We start from the raw sequence: 19282 nt of genomic DNA on the forward strand, positions 1-19282 counted from the left end.
GAAAAGGCAGCTGTTCTTGTGGCGTGCACTAGATCATTTCTGTTGTGAAATGCTACAATGAGATGTGTTCCCAGGTCTGCATCTTGGCGTCCTTGTAGCTGTATGGCTCCTCTTGGCTTCTCCAGCATCCTAACAGTTATTTAACTAAATATAACCTAGGCATGATCCTCCAGGACAATGGAATAGGCAATGATATTTCAAAAAGTTCATGGGAAAATGGAATGGAGAGGTCAGTTTATTCTGATACCTAAACATGTGAAACTCACACTGCTGAGGGGTCTTTGAAACATTCGTGGCACATGCCTATTGGGAAAGATTCTGCAGTGGGTTTCAACATCTTCTGAGCTAAGATGAACTCACCTCTTGATTCTGTCTTAACACAAACCTCTTGAAGTGCCCTTGAAGTTGAGGAGGGCAATTAGGCTCCACTCAGGCAAAACTTTCCTGCCCCACTCAAGTGCAGTGATGTGGTTTTGGCAGTGGGTAACATCCCCTGCTTGATCTCCTTCCAGCACATGCTTCCTTCCCTTAAAGCTCAGAGGAACAAGGTGACATGCCTGACAACCCACAGGAAATTCTCCACAGTTTGATTTTTTCCTTCCTCCCTCTTCTGTAACACGGATCTCAGAACATTTGAGGGTGTGTTACGTGTTTGGAGTGAGGCAGAGAGGAAGGAAGCTTTGAGGGGACTGTGGACATGAAACCTGTTTACTATTGTATGACACTCAACTTTGGGAGCCACAATCTTTCTGTTCTGTTTAGAATGCTACTCATTTATTCATCTTCCTTCTCCTTAATTAGATAGCAGCATAAACATGAAAATTGTACATACAAAGCATCTCAAAGCTCAGGCAGGCACAGGTAGATACAGAATGGGTGTAATTATAGCCAACATGGGTTTCTCTGGCTTCCACCCTGTTTTCTTACGTTCCGACTGTCCGATGAGTTACAGTAAGCTCCTCTGGAAGGTACAGAAAAGCCTAAGGGCCAATGCCATGGCTCAGTAGGAACTCTGATTCCTGCAGGTCACACTATTGCGGGCTACTTAGGAAAATGAGAAAGGCCTTCTGTGCCGTTGACATGTTTTTAACCTTTATTTTCAGTGCTCTTAAGCTTTTATAAATAGTTGGCACTGAGCTGCTGGCAGAAGTAGCAGTTGGGAAAGTAGGAAGGGTATTGAAATATTAAATAGAATATAAGTTATGAAATATTGAATTACAGTCTTACAGTTATCAGTGATGAAAAACTTGTGTTGCCTGAATAATTGTGGTGAATACAGAAGACCTTTTCCAGTTAGTTAAGTGTGTCAGCGGTGGAGAAAGCAGGTAGTAATAAAATAATGAGAGTAGCGAAAGTAAACAATTCCATTACCTGCAGGACAATACTCGCCTTCTCATTGATAACAAGCATTGTTACCTGTTATTTCCTGTGTTCCCAGCTCAATGCAGAAAGCTTGAATGCGTTAGCTCCTGTTGCCCTAGCAGCCACCCTGTGTGGTAGTTCTTAATACTTTGATTTCGTGGATAAGAAACGGATGCCTATAATGGTTAAGCAACAGGGTCCATTAAAAGTTGGCACAACTCCACCCTAATCCCAGGTCTGTCCTGTCAGTAACCACTGTATTAAAGTCTCACCCTGTGAAACAGGAAGAAGGTGAGCATTCTTTTCTTTCTTTAGTTACTGGAAACAAACTGAATGATTCATGACAGTTTACTTGACAAGGAGATTGTGAGCAGGCTAATTAAATGGGGTAGCAAGGAGGGTTAGCTGAGCGCCAGTGGGTAAATGGCTTTGGGATAAGTATGATTTACAAGGCAGCTGGGAAGGTGACAAGATGTAGAAACAATACAGTTAAGTCACGTGGGCAGGCCGGATGCCTGTTACGTCTCCTGGTGCAATTTTGGACAAATTAACCTAGCCGTTCCCAGACTCAGTTCTCCATGAGAAATGGAGTAAGAGCACTTTTACAGTATCGTTGGAAAGATAAAATGTTTGTAAGTGGATGGCAGAGAATCAAGCTTATGATCGACCATGAACAGTTGGTAACCGTGACTGCTTGGTGCCCAGGCCTTAGGATTTAAAAGTCGATGAAGACTATTGATGGACAGGTGTGTGTGTGTGTGTGTGTGTGTGTCTACTGTGAACATAAGAAGGCTACGCTTGGCTGTTCCAAGTGTCCCTTTTGCTCATTTGACGGAGCAAGAGAAATCCATGTGACTGAGATCTGGCTGTATAAAATAAGATACATGGCCCTCAAAAGATGCAAACCAATGTGGTCTAGAGACATGTGTGCCCTGATAAACAGGACCAGGAGTAAGGAACAGAGCAATAATCCGCTCAGGATTCCAGGGCTGCACCAGTTCCACTCAGTGCCCTGAAGCCCACCCAGCACTTTCCCCAGGCCAGCCTGGCTCTTCATTCTCTCCTGTGCGGTCTGCTGTAGACCCCCGTGGAAGTGGACATCGCCCAGTGAGCCCCCTTCTGTGTCTGTTCTGCTTAGCACAATGTCTGGGACATGCCTCTGTGTGATTGTTCCATCGTTGGTTCTTTTGTTTTTCTTGATTAGTATTTCATTCTATGAACACACTGTAATTTATTTATTTCTTCCCTTGGCATTTTTTAGTTTCAAACTGTTCAGTTTTCTTTCTTTTTCTTTTTTTTTTAAAATTGGTGTGGATTGCAACTATTATAAATTCAAACTGCTGTGAGCATTCATGCAGAAATCGTGCGGTGGGGCTGTGTTCTCGTTTCTTTCCTGGAACTAGAGGTTGAGCTGCACCTTGCAGACAGAAGCATTTGTGATTTTGATGAGCAGCTCTTTAGTAACAGCACAAGTGCTGGTGCTCTGTCCTTCTGCACTGGCCACAGTTCCCCTGTCATTTCTGTGTGATCGATGTTAGCCCTTGGGTAGAAAGTGGAGTCTTACCGTCATTTTAATTTGCAGGTGCTGTGCAGTATCTCTTTGAATCATTCGCCCAGTTTTTGCCTTTTGAGGTAAGAGTTTCTATTCATTTGGGGTTCAAGTTTCATATGAGATATATGTCAAGAATATTTGGGGTTTGGCATTGTGGCATAGTAGGTAAACCTATTGCTGGTAATGCCAGCATCCCACATAAGTACTGTTTTGTGTCTTGCCTGCTCCATTTCTGCTGTAGCTCCCTGCCAGAGGCCCCAAGGAAAGCAGCAGAAAATGGCCCAAGTGCCTAGGCACCTGCACCCATTTGGAAGCCTGGGAGAAACTCCTGGCTTTTGGTTTCCGCCTGGCCCAGCCCTAGCCACTGCAACCCTTTGGGGGAGTGAACCAGTGGATGGAAGATCTCTTCTTCTCTGACTCTCCTTCTGTAATATTGATCTTCAAATAAATAAAGGTTTTAAAAATACTTTTTCCCTTTTTGTGGGCTCACCTTTTTGTTATTCTTAGTAATGTCTTTTGAAGAACCCCAAGTTATTAATTCATTTTCTTTTCTACTACTAATCAGAAAGTAGTTTTGCTTTGTTTTTAAAGATTTATTTATTTTTATTGGAAAGCCAGATATACAATGGAGGAGAGACAGAGAGGAAGATCTTCTGTCGATGATTCACTCCCCAAGTGACCGCAGCCACTGGAGCTGAGCCGATCCAAAACCAGGAGCCAGGAGCTTCTTCCGGGCCTCCCATGCAGGTGCAGGTCCCAAAGCTTTGGGCCATTCTTGACTGCTTTCCAGGCCACAAGCAGGGAGCTAGATAGGAAATAGAGCTGCTGGGATTAGAACCAGCGCCCATATGGGATTGTGGCCGTGCTAGGTGAGGACTTTAACCACTACGCTATCACGCCGGTTTCTTCCCCCCGTGCCCCGCCCCCCCCTGCTTTTTTTCTGTAGCCCCGGTGTCACAAAGATTTTCTTCCATGTTTAATTCTAGAAATTTTCTAGTTAGGGCTTACAATGTAAATCTGCAATCTGTTTCAAACTGCTTTTGAGTGGGTTGTCAAGTACAAGTTGAGGTTTACTTCTTACTACCTTCCTCCTCCATGGGTAACTAGTGGGTTCAGCACTAGCTGCTTTGGAGGGGTTTTCTTTGTTAAAGGTGTCCATGGCACTTTTGTTCAAAATCAGGGGCAGGCACTTGACACAGCCGCTTTCATTTCGCTGGGGACTCCTATATCCCCTGTGGAAAAAAAAAAAAAAAGCCTGGGTTCTGGTTGCTTCAGATCCAACTTCCTGCGAACACAAACCCTGGAAGGTGACAAGCAGGTGATGGCTGAAGCCCTTGGGTCCTTGTCTGCCATAGGGAAGACCTGAACTGAGTTCTAGGTTCAAATAAATACATATTCTTAAATTTTAAAAAAAGCATCCATTCACCTTACATGTGTGGCTATATTTTTGCCTTTTCTTTTTTGTATTATTGCATCTCTCTGGCCGAAAGGCCCCTTGAGTTCTGATTGAGGCCGTGAATATAAAAGTCAATTTAGAGACAATTTACATGATAGTAGTAGGAATACCCCCACCCTGAGGTTTGTATGTCACTGTACTTCTTTGGATCATTTTTGTTTGTTGGTTGGTTTGTTTTACATGTCTTTCAAGAATGTTTTGCAGTGTTCAATGGCAAATGCCTGAATCTTTTTAAAAGCTTATATCTAAGTAATTTAACATTATTGCAAATGGAAATATTTAATCTTATTATTTGTTATTAGTTTATAGAAATACAATTAACTTGCATAAAGCATTTATATTAAATAACAAATCATTTTACCCTGTTGCAAACTCACTAACAGGCTTATAACAGGAGGTAGAAGCAATAGTTATGCATGTGGAAGTAATTTCCATTTATTCATAGCAAATAGGAAATACTTTAAAAATAAGGTGTTAGATGTTAAATACTTTCAAATAATGTTAAATGAACATATGTGTATATATGTATTTCAAAATCCTAATATATCCAATATCTAAAACCGACATTTTTCTGCACCAAAATTTCCTTCATTGTTCTGTTTTAGTGCCCGTTACCCAACAAGACTATGTTCAAATATAAAGTTCAATTTCAGGCTGCTGTGTCCTTTCTCCATTTGACCCATTTGCACATCTGATCCACCGCACCTCCTCCATGTTTTGGGAACCATTCTGCCTCTCGCTGTCTCCATTCTACAAGTCACCAGCCATCTCTCTTGCCTCCTCCCAGTGTCCCCTCCACCCTCACCACTCAAACACCACCTGTTGCAGCCAGGGCCGTCTTCCCCCGAAACACAAAGCCAGCCTTGCCTTGCTATCACCATGACAACATAGGGGCCTCTCACTGCCCAGAAGGTATGTCAGCAGCTCAGACCATACCATGGCTTGTGAGCTGTATGAACCCCATGAAATCATTTGGGGTAGCCCTGACAAGGCAGTAAAACTCAACACTCAATGCATCTATCGCAGGCTAGTTTTTAAGTGTGCCATTTTACATGGTCCATGAACAGCATTTGAAATATCCACATAGCGCTTCACTGAGGACAAGGCCCCCATTGTTAATGGGCCTTACTTTGGCCTACTGCTGCTGGTTCGGTGCCACTGGGGCATACACACCTCTCCACTGCTCTATTCCCCATGCCTCCACACCAAACCACCAGTTTCCCTGCTCACAGGGTCTTAGCTGTTGCCATTCCTGTTGTGTAAACTGCTCTTTGCTCTTTTCCAGCCAGCTTTGTTTCATCCTTCAAGTCTTGGTTTCAATGTCTTTTCTTCCTGGAGACTTTCCCTTAACCCCAAGACAAGGGCGTCTTCTTCCGCTTTGCCCTTACATAGCATGCTGCACTGCCTTGTCGAGCTGGCCTCATCTGTAATTATATGTCCACCCTCTGTCTTTCCAGCTCCGTGGCAGTTTCCACAAGAACATGACCTTCATTGGTAGTGCATTTACCCATGCTGTTTATTTCCATCTGTAGGAATGATCACCTCCCTTACACATTGTCACCAGGCAAAGTACGATATCTCTTCTTAATACATGTTAATAAGTGTTATTCATAAGCGCACACATACACAACTGGTCCCAGCCCATCCCAGCTTCCATAGAAACACGGCACACGTGAGGTGCCGACTGCAAAACCGCTCATCTGCCTCAGCAGGGGAACTAAAGTATTTGTTTGTTGGGAGAGAAATGGGCGTAGCTGAACCAGACTTCAGTGCCCGCCCCAGAGAGGTCTTGGGCTGAAGCAGTTTGGAACCTTAATCCCATTACAGTGACAGGGCCTTGGCAAGGCTCAACAGGGAGTCTTGCCCAATACTCGGCCACATCAGTCTGGCAAGTCCTCCCATTTACAAGTCCTAAACGTCTACATGTCCCTTCATTTTGCAAGGAGAAAGGTAACTTCACGATAGATAAGCATTTTTGTGACATAGGAGGAAGATTTAGGGTTTTATCATTTGAGCGGTTTTCCACATCCTCTTAGGACAGCTGCTTACTTAACAAACGGCCCTGTGGGGAGAGTGGTGCTTGGGTCTCAGCAGCCTCTGTGTGGTGTATTCTTTAGGAAGTGCGTGGCTCCCAAGGTGTGCATGGTGGAGCACACACCCAGCTCGGAGGTCAGGCAGGGCTTGTTCTGGAAGACACCAGGCCCAGCTGAGAGCCGGCCCCAGCTGCAGTCCAAATGCTGAGCTTTCCCTATGGGAAACGCTAAACGATCATTTAGTGATCTTTCACACAAACCGCAGAGGAAATCCACAAATGACTACTGCACACTTTGTTTGTGTTGACATTGATGCACACAGCCAAGGAGGTTTATTGTTTCTGCAAGTGTTCCCATCAGGGGCTTTCAAAAAAAAGAGATACAAACCCCCCTCTACAACCAGCTGCACTGTAAACCAGAGTTACAGCTTTATCAATGCATGGTTTGCTACTCGTAGTCCTCTATTAGAAACTGCATGAGACAATGATTAATGAGAATCACGTCAGCGCATCCACTCATTTCCTCATCAGGAAGGAACACTGTCAAAAGTCACTTATTTCCACAAGTAAATAATATACTTTGCTGATGACACTGAGAGATAAATGCTGCTACAGTATATGCAATGATTACATAACCATCTTTTTCAAAAAAGATGAGGACCTTTGGTTTGTGGAAAATGCAAATTGTGAGGAACTGTGAATGGATTTCAAAAACAAATTGTGTCCAAATAAACTTATTTCTATTTCCATTTTCTCATGAGTTTTTCAAAATATTTATTTATTTATTTATTTTACAGATTTATTTATTTATTGGAAAGTCAGATATACAGAGAGGAGGAGAGACAAGGAGGAAGATTTTTCATCTGATGATTCACTCCCCAAGTGAGCGCAACGGCTGATGCTATGCCGGTCCAAAGCCAGGATCCAGGAACCTCTTCTGGGTCTCCCAGGCAAGTGCAGGATCCCAAAGCCTTGGGCCGTCCTCGACTGCCTTCCCAGGCCACAAGCAGGGAGCTGGATGGGAAGCGGGGCTGCCGGGGTCAGAACCAGCGCCCATATGGGATCCCGGTGCGTTCAAGGCGAGGACTTTAGCCACTAGGCCACGCTGCCGGGCCCTTATTTATTTTTAATTGGAAAAATCAGCCATACAGAGAGGAGAGACAAAGATCTTCCATCCATTGATTCACTCCCCAAGTGACCAAGCCAGGAGCTTCTTCTGGGTCTCCCACGCAGGTGCAGGGTCCCAAGGCTTTGGGCCATCCTTGACTGCTTTCCCAGGCCACAAGTAGGGAGCTGGATGGGAAGTGGAGCCTCTGGGATTAGAACTGGCGACCATATGGAATCCTGGCATATGCGAGGTGAGAACTGTAGCTGCTAGGCTACCCCATAGGGTCCCTTATGAGCTTTTTAAAAAATCTCTTCTTGTTTTTTCATGGTGGCACCTCAGCTGCGTTTCCAGGTGGTTAGGCCGGGCGCAGGCTATTAGCCTTGCAGTCAAGCTGCCTTGTCCCACTCCGGAGTGCTTGGACTGGAATCCCAGATCTGGCTCCTGACTCCGACTTCCTGCCAGGACAGACCTGCCTTCTCTCTTTTTCTTGGTTTATCAAATTGGAAAAAACAAAGACAGATGCTAGAATGTAACACTCTGTGAGTGAATGAAGATCTGTCTTAAATGTTCAATATTTGTTTCGCAGTGACTAGAGATGTGATCTCAAGGTCATGTCCACAGAGCCTTGTCAAAAAGACAGGATCTGTCTTCAGTGTGTGGTCTCTAGTTTGTCATTTTTCTAAGACACTGGGTAAGTTTTCTAATAGCTGAATTACTTTTAGGATGATTGGCTGTTTATTGAATTTTGACAACCGTCTTCCTTGATATTGATCCTGGGTGACATGGTAGGGACCTATTTTTGAAAAATTTGAACCTAAGGTTCTATAATTCCTAGAACTAAACCCTTATCCCATGCTTAGATTTCTGCTGGAATAGTTACAATGAGGGAAATGGTCCCGACACAATAAGAAATGGCTTTTGGAATTATACCCAAACCAATGGAATGTCGTGCAGATGCACCGAAGGAAAAAATTAGCATGCAGGACCGAAGGCCCTGGAGGTGGGCCTGGGTCATGCTTGTTGTGGGAGACATTCTATGACAGGAGTCTGAGAAATCCAGCAGTGTTGTTGAGTCATGAGTTTGCTTTGTATTCCATTCTCAGTGGACCTTCAGTTTCTTGGAATTTTTCTCAATTTCTTGTAACAGTTCCCAGGATAAGAAGGCCATTGTGGACATGCTCTTTCTCTAATCCCTCTGCTTGCCTTCCAAAATCCTCATGGCCTCAGGACAGGGCTTGCACTGGAAGGCTTGAGGTCAAAGGGTTTCAGGATTTACTGATCTAAGCTACTTGTTCCTGGGAATTTGAGAAATTCATGGGAGGTGCCTCACCAGGATCCCCAAAGCTGGAATTTTAGGGTGTGGCTAGTGAATGACTTCAAACTACTTTAGTAGACCTCCTTGGAGACAGAAAAAAAAAAATGTTCCATACAGGTCTAGCAAGTGTCCAAGCCACAAAATGCTTCCTTTTCCAACATGTACTTGCTCAGTGTTGTAGAATGAGTGTGTGACAGAAAGGAAGACTGTTGAAATTCCCTTATCAGGGTCATGACTTGGCATGGGGTGGGGAAAGCTCCACTTACTACTCCTACAGAAAACCAGCGCAGTGAGTCATCCTACAGGGCAAAGTGGAGTGTGGCTCAAGCGCAGAAGGGTCTGCGTCCAGTTGCAGAGGGAAGCGTTGACCTTGAGGAGTTAGCCAACACAGGCTTTAATCTTGGTCACCATCCTCCAGAATTTCCGTGGAGTTGTGTAGTAATGCTAGGCTGGGCCAGGATGGGCGTGGCTTCCTTGCGGGGATCATTAGAGGTCATGGAGTCTCCATCCCAGAGATGGGGAGGACTCGAGCAGATCTGAAGCAAGCCCGAGTGATGCTGTGGATTGCAATGCTCCATGGTGGACTCGGCCTGGCTTGCCTGTGGCTGAGGCAGCCCGCTGTCCAGCCTCACTGGATCCTAGTAGGGTCTTTAGCTTCCCAGGAGGAGAGGAAAATCTTCTGAGGAACTTGAGATTCCCCAGACAAAGTGCTTTGGCCTGTCCGGTGCCACCGTGGTTCCGAGGGTATAGGTCACTTGGTTTCTGACTGCCCTGCAATGTTGAGCACTCTGCTGCAGTACCTGCTTGTTCCTGTGGCCCAGGTTAGGGATGTGCAATGGGTGGAGATGGAAATGTGAATGCTGATTGGATGTGTTTCTGGTTCTCAGGGGACTACAGGCAGCAGGGCAAGTCACAGGACACAACTACCTCTGCCAGCCAGGAACCGGCCTCACTTAGCAAAGGAAGCAGAGATGCGAGGGAATGAGTGTGGTGAAAGGCTCATCCTACAGGACTGAGCTGCAGATTGCAAAGGGATGAACAGAAAAAAAAAAAGGTTTCCTCAAAGAATGTGAAGGCATGTGGCTTATATTAAAAAATGCACTGTGTGTTTTTAGGCATTTTTCCCCACCAAAAGACTCAGTCAAGATTCCCAGTGCTTTTATTTATTAGAGAATAGCCCATTAGGGCCAGGGACTTGAGTGTACTTAGATTACAATGATACGGTATACTGACCTGGAAAATTACTATCAGTTAGCCCAAATTGCTCCTTTAGCTTTTCTGTGCCTTTACATTTTGATAACACACTTTCCTAAGTAGCAAGAAATCTGAAAAATATTTTAGAAATACATTTTTTAAATCAACAAAAAAATCAAGTTCTAGCTGGGTTTACCAAGCTTCCTGCCAAGTACAGTAATTGTTACTTGTGGAATTTTCTCCGAATGGCCAAGGAAGGCATTCAACTCAAGAACTCTAACTCTGGAATGAGTGTCTGGGTGTAGACACACGCCTGGTGGAAAGTCGGTGTGGTAGTTCAAGTCCATATTCTAGAAGGGATTTAGCGATAGGTTTCCTTAGCAGATCCGAGAAACACAGGCTGAATGTTTTCTTCAAAGTTAGCACTGAAGTCTCTTAACTCGTGCTGCTCACTCTCCTTTCTGCTAACCAGCTGTTCTTTTTTTTTTCTTTTGCTTCTTGCTTCTTTTGTTTTTATGCCATAGTAATTAGCCATTTATTAAAACATTCTTTTAAATCTGAAAGGTCCATGTCCAAGTTACATCAACAAGTGTGTGTTGGGATGGGGTGGGGGAACTGCTGACAGCCATGGACTCTTGGAAATGAGGCCAGTTTAGGGACCAGAGGGCCACAGCAGTCTTGCTCGGTTGGAACAGCATAGTGGCGCAGGACTTAGTCCTAGGGACCAGATTCAGGCTTTGACATTCTTCTGCTTGAATTGGAGTTGAAATTGAATGCCTGTGTCTCTTCCAACGTGGAAACAAGTAGAGCCAAGTTATAGAAACGCATGGAACAAATGGAAGCCATGACACAGCATAGAATGCATATGTTAATTTGCATAAGTTCTTAGGTGAATATGTTACTCATCCTCAAACTGTTGGATGGGCCTGGGTGATAGCCTAGTAGCTAAAGCCCTTGCCTTGCACACACTAGGATCCCATATGGATGCCACTTCTAATCCTGGCGGCTCCACTTCCCATTCAGCTCCCTGCCTGTGGACTGGGAAAGCAGCCAAGGAAAGCTCAAAGACTTGGGACCCTGCACCCACATGGGAGACCCAGAAGAGGCTCTGGGCTCCTGGCTTTGCATTGGCTCAGCTCCAGCCATTGCTGCTAACTTGGGAAGTGAATCATCGGACAGACGTTCCTCCTCTCTCTCTCCTCCTCTCTGTATAGCTGCCTTTCCAATAAAAATAGCTAAATGTTTAAAAAAGAAGTTGGATGAGATGTGGCCAAATACAGAAAAACAGGAAGGGAAGAGGTAAAAATAATTTTTTGCTGCTGCGCATGTAGGAGACTCAGAGCAATCTCATAGCTTTAGTCTCCTCCTCCTCATTCTTTTATTCCAATGCACCAAACATGTGAGTGCTCAAATTATTCTTTAAAGTTCCGCCATCAGCATAAAGAATGAAAATGTAGACTGTTTTCCTTCTCTTTGATGAGAACATACTTTACTGACCGTCCAGCATGCAGCTCTCATATGACAGTTGCAGGTGAGGGAAGCCACTTGCCAACGGTCAGCTGCCACAATGACTCCTGGGAGTCTCACCGCCTCACCTTGCTCCGCAGTCACCCTAACACTCACTGTTGGCGAAAATCCCTGCAAAAGGAGGTCATTTGCACTTTATACCCAGGAACGTAAACTTAAAAACCAGAACATTTTGAAAAGATTTGTTTATTTTTATTGGAAGTGAGATATACAGTGGAGGAGAGAAAGAGAGGAAGCTCTTCTGTCTGTTGATTCACTTCCCAAATGACTGCAATGGTTGGAGTTGTGCCAATCTGATGCCAGGAGCCTCTTCCGGGTCTCCCACTTGGGTGCAGGGTCCCAAGGCTTTGGGCCATCCTCGACTGCTTTCCTGGGCCACAGCAGGGAGCTGGATGGGAAAGTGAGGCTGCTATGATTAGACCAATGCCCAAATGGGATCCCTGCACATGCAAGGCGAGGACTTTAGTCACTAGGCTATCACGCCAGGCCCCCCAAACAGTACATATTTAAAGAAATGAAGTGAGGATAAGAAGTAAAACAAAACAAACAAAAGGACTTTTCAAGTAGTCACCATTCTCCTGTTGTACCTTTGGGATTTAAAATGTTTCCTTACGCCTTCCATAGAGACGGGAAACTTCACCTTACAGCTTTTTTCAATAAACGTGAGCATTGTTTTTCTTGGGGAGGGGAGATAGTTAGAGAGCCTTTCAGGTCACAAATCCCTGGGAGTTCATTTGCTTAGAACTCAGCCTGTTCTGAGAAGCAAATTCAAGAATCATTATTGGCCCGATCATTGGAAATCAGCTGAGAGAAACTTGTGCTGACGCTGATTTTAGAATAAAATGTAGCTTATTAGATAGAAGGCGTCCAGCAGCCACATCAATACAAGTTCAAGAATAACGGAAGTCATTGGCTTCAGACTTGGAGATGTTGCTTTGAGACGTCCGGGGGCACGTCCCTCGTGTGCCTTACTAGAACTGCAGAGGTTGGAAAGCTAACGGCTGTGCCTCCCGCAGCCCGCTGAAACCAGGGCTCGAGTTTTTGTCTCTGTGATCATAAGGCATGCACACAACTTGAAACTGAAGTAAGATAGGAGTTCTCCTTCAGTTCTGCTGATTAGCATGAACTTAGCGGAGCTTGGAATTTCAAGGGTAGAACAAGCCATTCCGTTGTGGCTCTGGGGCGTGGTGAGAGCCCGGCAGCGGCAGGTTAGTCCTGGAGCGCATGGCTGCCCCTTCCAGATCGCTAGGCTGGAGTTGATACAGTCGGAACCAGAGCAACAGTGCCAGGCACAGCTGCAGGATTACCGGTTCCCTCAGCACGGTTGAGGGGGCAGCTCTGCAGGTAGAGCGGCCTTATGGAACATTCCTGCGGTTCTTTTGGGGGGTTAGTGAGGGTGTGTTCCGATTTTTCTAGCCTTTTGAACGATGCTGTCATGACCTAACTCGCAGATTTATATTCTGTTCCGCTTAAAATAAGCAAATCCTGAACCACAGCAACCTTTGAGGGAGTGAGTTATGTAGTGAGCCTGCTTGGGTTGGGAGGAGGCAAGGGTCCACTTACCATGCAGTGATGGGATAATTGTGACCTTCGGCCGCTAATGGTGAGAGCCGCTGGGAACGAGGTGCCTCTAGGAAACATGGCTTTGCCAGGCTCAATGATAGGGACCGTGGCACAAAGACATGATGAATAGGGGCAAACTGGGTGCTGCAATGGGAGAGGTTAAAAAAAGACACGAACATTGAGGCCTTTCAATTATCCACTCCATGTGGTCACAGAAGCAGGGAATTTTTAGCCTTAAAAGAGTCTGCTTTCTTGTGGCGGCCCCGAATCAATCACGAAGTTGGACCCTCCGGCTTGATGAATGGCAGCATGGATCGCATTCAAGGACTGTTCAGATTTGTTATACGAAAATATGAGTTGGAAAAAGACCAAGACTTAGGGTTGTCAGGCATTTTGATCTTTTTCAGCTTGATAAATGAAAATGGATATTTTGTTAGTGTTTTACTTCCACATCTGTTATTACGGGTTATTTGAGCATCTTTTCTTAAGCACAAAAGAATTTGTAGTTCCATTCCCGTTAAGTGTTCCTACCCCTTTATCCCCTGGAATATCACTCCTCCCCATTTGGCTTCTGCAAGTTCATTCCATAATAGTGGAACTGGCTGCTTTGCGAGTGTCTGGTGTGCTGGCATATGAGTCTCATTTGTTCATAGGACTTTCATCCCAGGCAGAAATTTTAGTTTTACTTAAACTTTATGTGACTGAGTTACTTTTGTTTTAAAATGGCCGTGGGCTTTCCTGACAAGCTTTAAAAAGCCTTTCCTAGTTAGGGAATTCCAAAATGTCTTGCCATGATGTCTTTCCAGTATGTCTATGAGTTTCCATTGCCGTGCGTTGAAGTATAGCACTCTTCTTGGCATGAATAATGAGACTGGAATCTCACTTGATTTTGTCTTCCACATAACAAAGTACTCAGTTTTAAGGAAGCTGCAGTGTTGCCTTCTGGGGAAGGCGAGTCCCCGACCCATACCCTGTGCCGCGTGCCCCTGGAGACCGCTAATCCATCAACGCCTTTGAACTTGCTCCTGCATTGCCCATGTTTGCTTGACTTTTAGTTATTTCAAGTAATTGAGCGATAGTGATATTTACATGTCACACAGAGGCAGAAGAGAAAGCAAATGTTTTTAGCAAGTCACATGCTGCCCCGACTGCTTCTCTTACCATCACCTGCAATGAAACATCTTAGCATCTTGCTCATATATAATGATATTAGAATACACAGTATTGCATTAGTATAATTTAGCTGATGGACACAGCAGGGAGCTGGATGGGAAGCAGGGCCACCGGAATTAGAATCAGTGCCCGTATGGGATCCTGGCAAGCGCAAGATGAGGACCTTAGCCGCTAGGCTACTGTGCTGGGCCCCGTGTGATTTTTAATTCCATTTTCCACAAACTTTTTGAAACCATCCTTTGTTGCTGTTTCAGAACTTGATTATTAGGTAATTACATAATAGATTTAAGATTTTTATTTGGTTTTAAAATAAAATATGCAAGCAAGTAGCAAAATCCCTTACTAAAAACAAAAAACTTCATAAAATGTATGTTGTTCTAGTAATCTAAGCAGGTTTTTTATGGTAACAATTCTGAGTACTTTCTGGACTCTTATTGGCAATACTGAAGTATTTACTACCCAAATGGAAAAATAGCAGAAGAGCAAAGAAGTCGCTATGGCCTTTAAAGCAAAATGATGTTTGTGTTTCCGTTTGATAAGAATCATTTGGGTAAGGACTAATGTTGTGGCACTGTAGGTTAAACCACTGCCTGACACATCAGTTGGAGTTCCAGTTGCTCGACTTCCAATACAGTTCCTTGATAGTATACCTGGGAAAGCAGTAAAGGATGACCTGAGTGTTGGAGTCCCCTCCACCCTTGTGGGATACCCAGGTGGAGTTTTAGGCTCACGGCCTGTACATGGCCCGTTGACCTTTGTGGCTATTTGGGGAGAAAACCCAGCCAATGGAAGGTCTCTCTCTCTCTCTCTCTCTCTCTCTCTCTCTCTCTCTCTCTCTCTGTAACTCTGCCTTCAAATAACTCTTATAAAACATGATACTTTGTGTAGTTAAGTAGTGAAATCTGCTGGGGACAGCTAAGCTTTAGTAGCCGGATGTGGCAGGTGCTATTTCTGCCTTTGCCACTGACCCCTTGGATTTGAGAAAAGTTTCTTCTCCAACACCCTCAGTCTAACCCCCTGTGAAGGGGTGAGGTAATAAAACGATGTGGATGGTAGCCTGGAGTGCTCACGGCACATGGCAGTCACCCAGGAACGGCATTGCTTGTTTGTTTACGATGGGCAGTGCGGGCAGCTGCCAAGAGCAGCGTGTACTTGCGAAGAGGAAATGAGTGGATTCCTGGAGGGGGGCTCAATGCAGTTGGGGTCATGTGAAGCACACTGATCTGCTGGGACTAGAGGGAGGACTTTACATCTGTAAGACTAGAAAGATTTTAGAAGGTGCAGGTAGCTTTACAAGATCCACTCAGTGTCTCAGGATGCAAGCCTTGGGTACCTGCTATGCAAGTCCCTGAGCCACTCTCCGCCATTTCTTTCTTCCTTCTAAAACACTGGAGATGGGGAATCATTTGAAAACTAACCGTGATGATTTTGTTTGAGAAAAATAAAATCATCAATGTTCTTTTGTTCCGTGGCTATAAAATGATTGAAAATGAAACAAAGTTGCAAAAACTCTTGGTACATATTTTTCCCCCGGGTAATGAGGTGCTCACCCGAGCTCTCTTGGACATTATTTTTGTGCTGTGGCCAAAGTGACCTACTTTTTTTGTGTTGAAGGGCTTTGAAATGAGACGTTATTTGTATATTCCTAGGGAATGTCCAGGTTAGGTAGAAAGAAAATGACACGCCTGAAGAACCTGGCTGGCCAATGGATTGTTTATGACTGTGCTAGGCCTGAAAAGAAAGAGAATTCAAGCGTTATTTTTTTCTGGCAAATAAATTTTCTATTTTATTTGTAATGAAGCAATACTCTTTGAGTGCTATGAGGACAGTTGATAATCTGAACCAAGTTACAAATACGTGTAAGTCAGACAAAGAATAGCAATAAGTATAGAAGATTCCAATAAATATATGTGTTTCCCTCTCTTTCTTTAAAGATTTATTTGTTTTTATTGCTAAGTCAGCCATACAGAGAGGAGGAGAAACACAGAGGAAGATCTTCCATCCCTTGATTCACTCCCCAAACGGCTGCAAAGGCCAGAGCTGAGCTGATCCGAAGCCAAGAGCTTTTTCCAGGTCTCCCACATGGGTGCAGGGCCCCGAGGCTTTGGGCCATCCTTGACTGATTTCTCAGGCCACAAGCAGGGAGCTGGATGGGAAGTGGAGCCTCTGGGATTAGAACCGGCGCCCATATGGGATCTCGGCGTGTGCAAGGCGAGGCCTCTAGCCACCAGGCTGCCACACTGGGCTTCTGCATTTCCCTCTTTTGAAAGATTGTTCCAATATATCTAGAATTGTAGTTTCTTCCCTCCATAATTGTTTCACATTCATATGGACTTATTTCCATGTTTTGTGTGTGGAATTAGCATCTCAGCCATGGGGATGCTTGTGTAATCATGTCAGATAATGTGGAAGCACATTAATTAGCAGTGAATTGAAAACAGTTCGTAGTGGACATGTAAAGCCAGTTGATTTCTAGAGTTTATAGAGTTTAGGTGGTTGAATCAATGGGAGTCTTTAAATAAAATCTGGTGTTGGCGCAATTGCTTCATTTATTTGTCCTAAGTGCCCTCTCCTGGACGCCATGAGCAATGGTTAGAGGTGTGATCTTTCTAGAATCTGCCTTACCGTGAAAGGTGTGCAATTGTACGCACACTGCATGTAGGGCTTTGAGTTGGAGGGGAAGGAATCTGCAGAAAAGTTGCCGTTAACTTGGTGAAGTTGGATGTTTGCTTGCCTTCCATCCTTGCCTGGCCTCAGGTCTTCAAGCAACATTTGACAAGCCTTGTGCGCAGTGTAATACAGTCAGCGGTGAACTGCATCCTTCCCCTTTTCGCGACGGCTTCCCCACCAGTCCAGGGGAGTCATGCCTCTGACCTGTTTGCATGTGACAGGGGTGGCCTGTGCAAGAGAAAGGAGGCCTCGCACTTGAGCTGGCCGTGCCCTCAGCCTCTTCCTGCTCCGCCCTTCTCGCTCACCTCACAGCATCCAGAATATCCGGGAAGGGAGCATCCCAGTGTGATGGGATTCAACCTGAAATCACGATCATTTTCTAGGTTCACTGTACATTTTTAGCATCAAGTAAAATGAAAGTCCCAGAACTAGAACTATTTTGCTGGTTTGTTAGTGAAAAACTATACCTTGAAATTAGATATAATGTTGAATTATATGCTTCTTAAAACTTGTTACTGGGTTAGAGACTGTCATGCCCAAAGCCTTTGATGCAGAAGCACAGCTACAGATTACATAGTCTAGCACGTCTGAGTCATGAGTCACTGTAGATGTCATTGGGCTCGGTTTCCAGTGTAACACATGCTTCAACTCAAGGTTTCTTCTGAGAGATAAAGGCCATGTGTTTCCATGAGCAAGAAATAAGCTTGTTTACTGTTTGTTATAAAAGCTGTGGGTTGTGCCTGGCACAATAGCCTAGTGGGTAGATCCTTGCCTTGCAACCACTGGGATCCCATATGGGTGCAAGTTGATATCCTGGCGGCCCCACTTTCCATCCAGTTTCCTGCTTGTGGCCTGGGAGAGCAGTAGAGCATGGCCCAAGGCCTTGGACCCTGCACCCATGTGGGAGACCTAGAAGAAGTTTTTGGCTCCTGGTTTCGGATTGGCTCAGCTCTGGCTGTTGCAGCCACTTGAAGAGTGAACCAGTGAACAGGAGATCTTTTTCTCTATATCTCCTTCTCTCTGTATATCTGCCTTTCCAATAAAAACAAAACAAAACAGAAAAGCAGTGGGTTCCTCAAGATCAGTGTTTTTTGTAATTGGTTGCAAACTCATTATATGTAACAGATCCTTCTGAACATCTTGAGACTTGGCAGTAGGATCTAGGGACAACCAGGGAAAAGCAACATCAATGCAGAGGTTGTGTGCAGTGAGCCGTAAGGCACCGTGTCTGTACTGACTATTTTGTCTTCAGCCAGCAGCCGTGAAGCAGAAACAGGCTAGGGAATTAGTTCATAAACAGAGTGAACTCAAAATCTAATTCTAACAAATAACCAATCATCAAGCTTTAAATGTTTTTCACAATACTATTTTATAATCTTTTTATTTTCTTTACCTTTTAGACACTATGCAGATTCCTACAGCTAATTAATTGATTATAACGATCTATTCCAATTGGACACTGTCCTTGTTAGGTATCAGTAAGTTTTCAAATAGAATTAAAAATGACATCATTCCCATAAATTGCATATTTCTTGTAAAAAGAAAGAATTCAATAATATTTTAATAAGCGATACCAGACATGTTGCTTTTCCACATAGAAAACAGCTAAAATTCATCACAGGGTGTTGATAATTTCAATTTCTCTTGCTAAAATTTAGGCAGGAGTAAACAGACTTGTGTGTTACTGATTTTTAGAGTATGTTGACGGGTGATGACTGCATGAACCAAATCCAGGCTAATATTGGAAACCCAGAACCACGCTTCCATCAGATGTACGAAAACTTTCCAGCCACCACCGCTTTCATGGTGGAAGTGTGAGCACTTAATTCCCAGTGATGGAAAGCCTTAAAAATGTGGTTTTATGTACTCAGCTAGTCACTTTGGATGTTGTAGGATTTTTGTTGTTGTTGTTATTTTAAAGCCCTGATGTGACTTGGCCTTGGAAGCTGTTTGTCAGAGGCACGTTAGGGTGTGTGTGTATTTATATGTAAAAATACTTAAAATGCTCTAGGATTGTGAAAAACTTCTCTAGTCTGTTGTGTTACAGTCGGTCAGGCACACGGTCTAGTATACACGTTCACAAAGAGCTAAAAAAAAAAAGGCCAAGTTCCTGCTGACAAGGCACCTGAGCTGCTCTGTGATCAGCTGAGTCTGAGTGAGCCTTTTGCTGCACGCAGTGACTTTTGAATGCTGTGAGGACTCATGACCAGCGCCACCATATCTATTACTGTTAGATGCGATTCCGAAACAGACTGGATTGAAAGATTTTCCCATAAACTGGCATTTGAGTTTGACATTATTCCCAAGGTAGAAAGAAACTGTACCGGGGT

This window comes from Ochotona curzoniae, unplaced genomic scaffold (assembly GCF_017591425.1).
Source record: "Ochotona curzoniae isolate NIBS_2020 unplaced genomic scaffold, NIBS_Ocur_1.0 contig_1, whole genome shotgun sequence".
NCBI classification, from domain to species: domain Eukaryota; kingdom Metazoa; phylum Chordata; class Mammalia; order Lagomorpha; family Ochotonidae; genus Ochotona; species Ochotona curzoniae.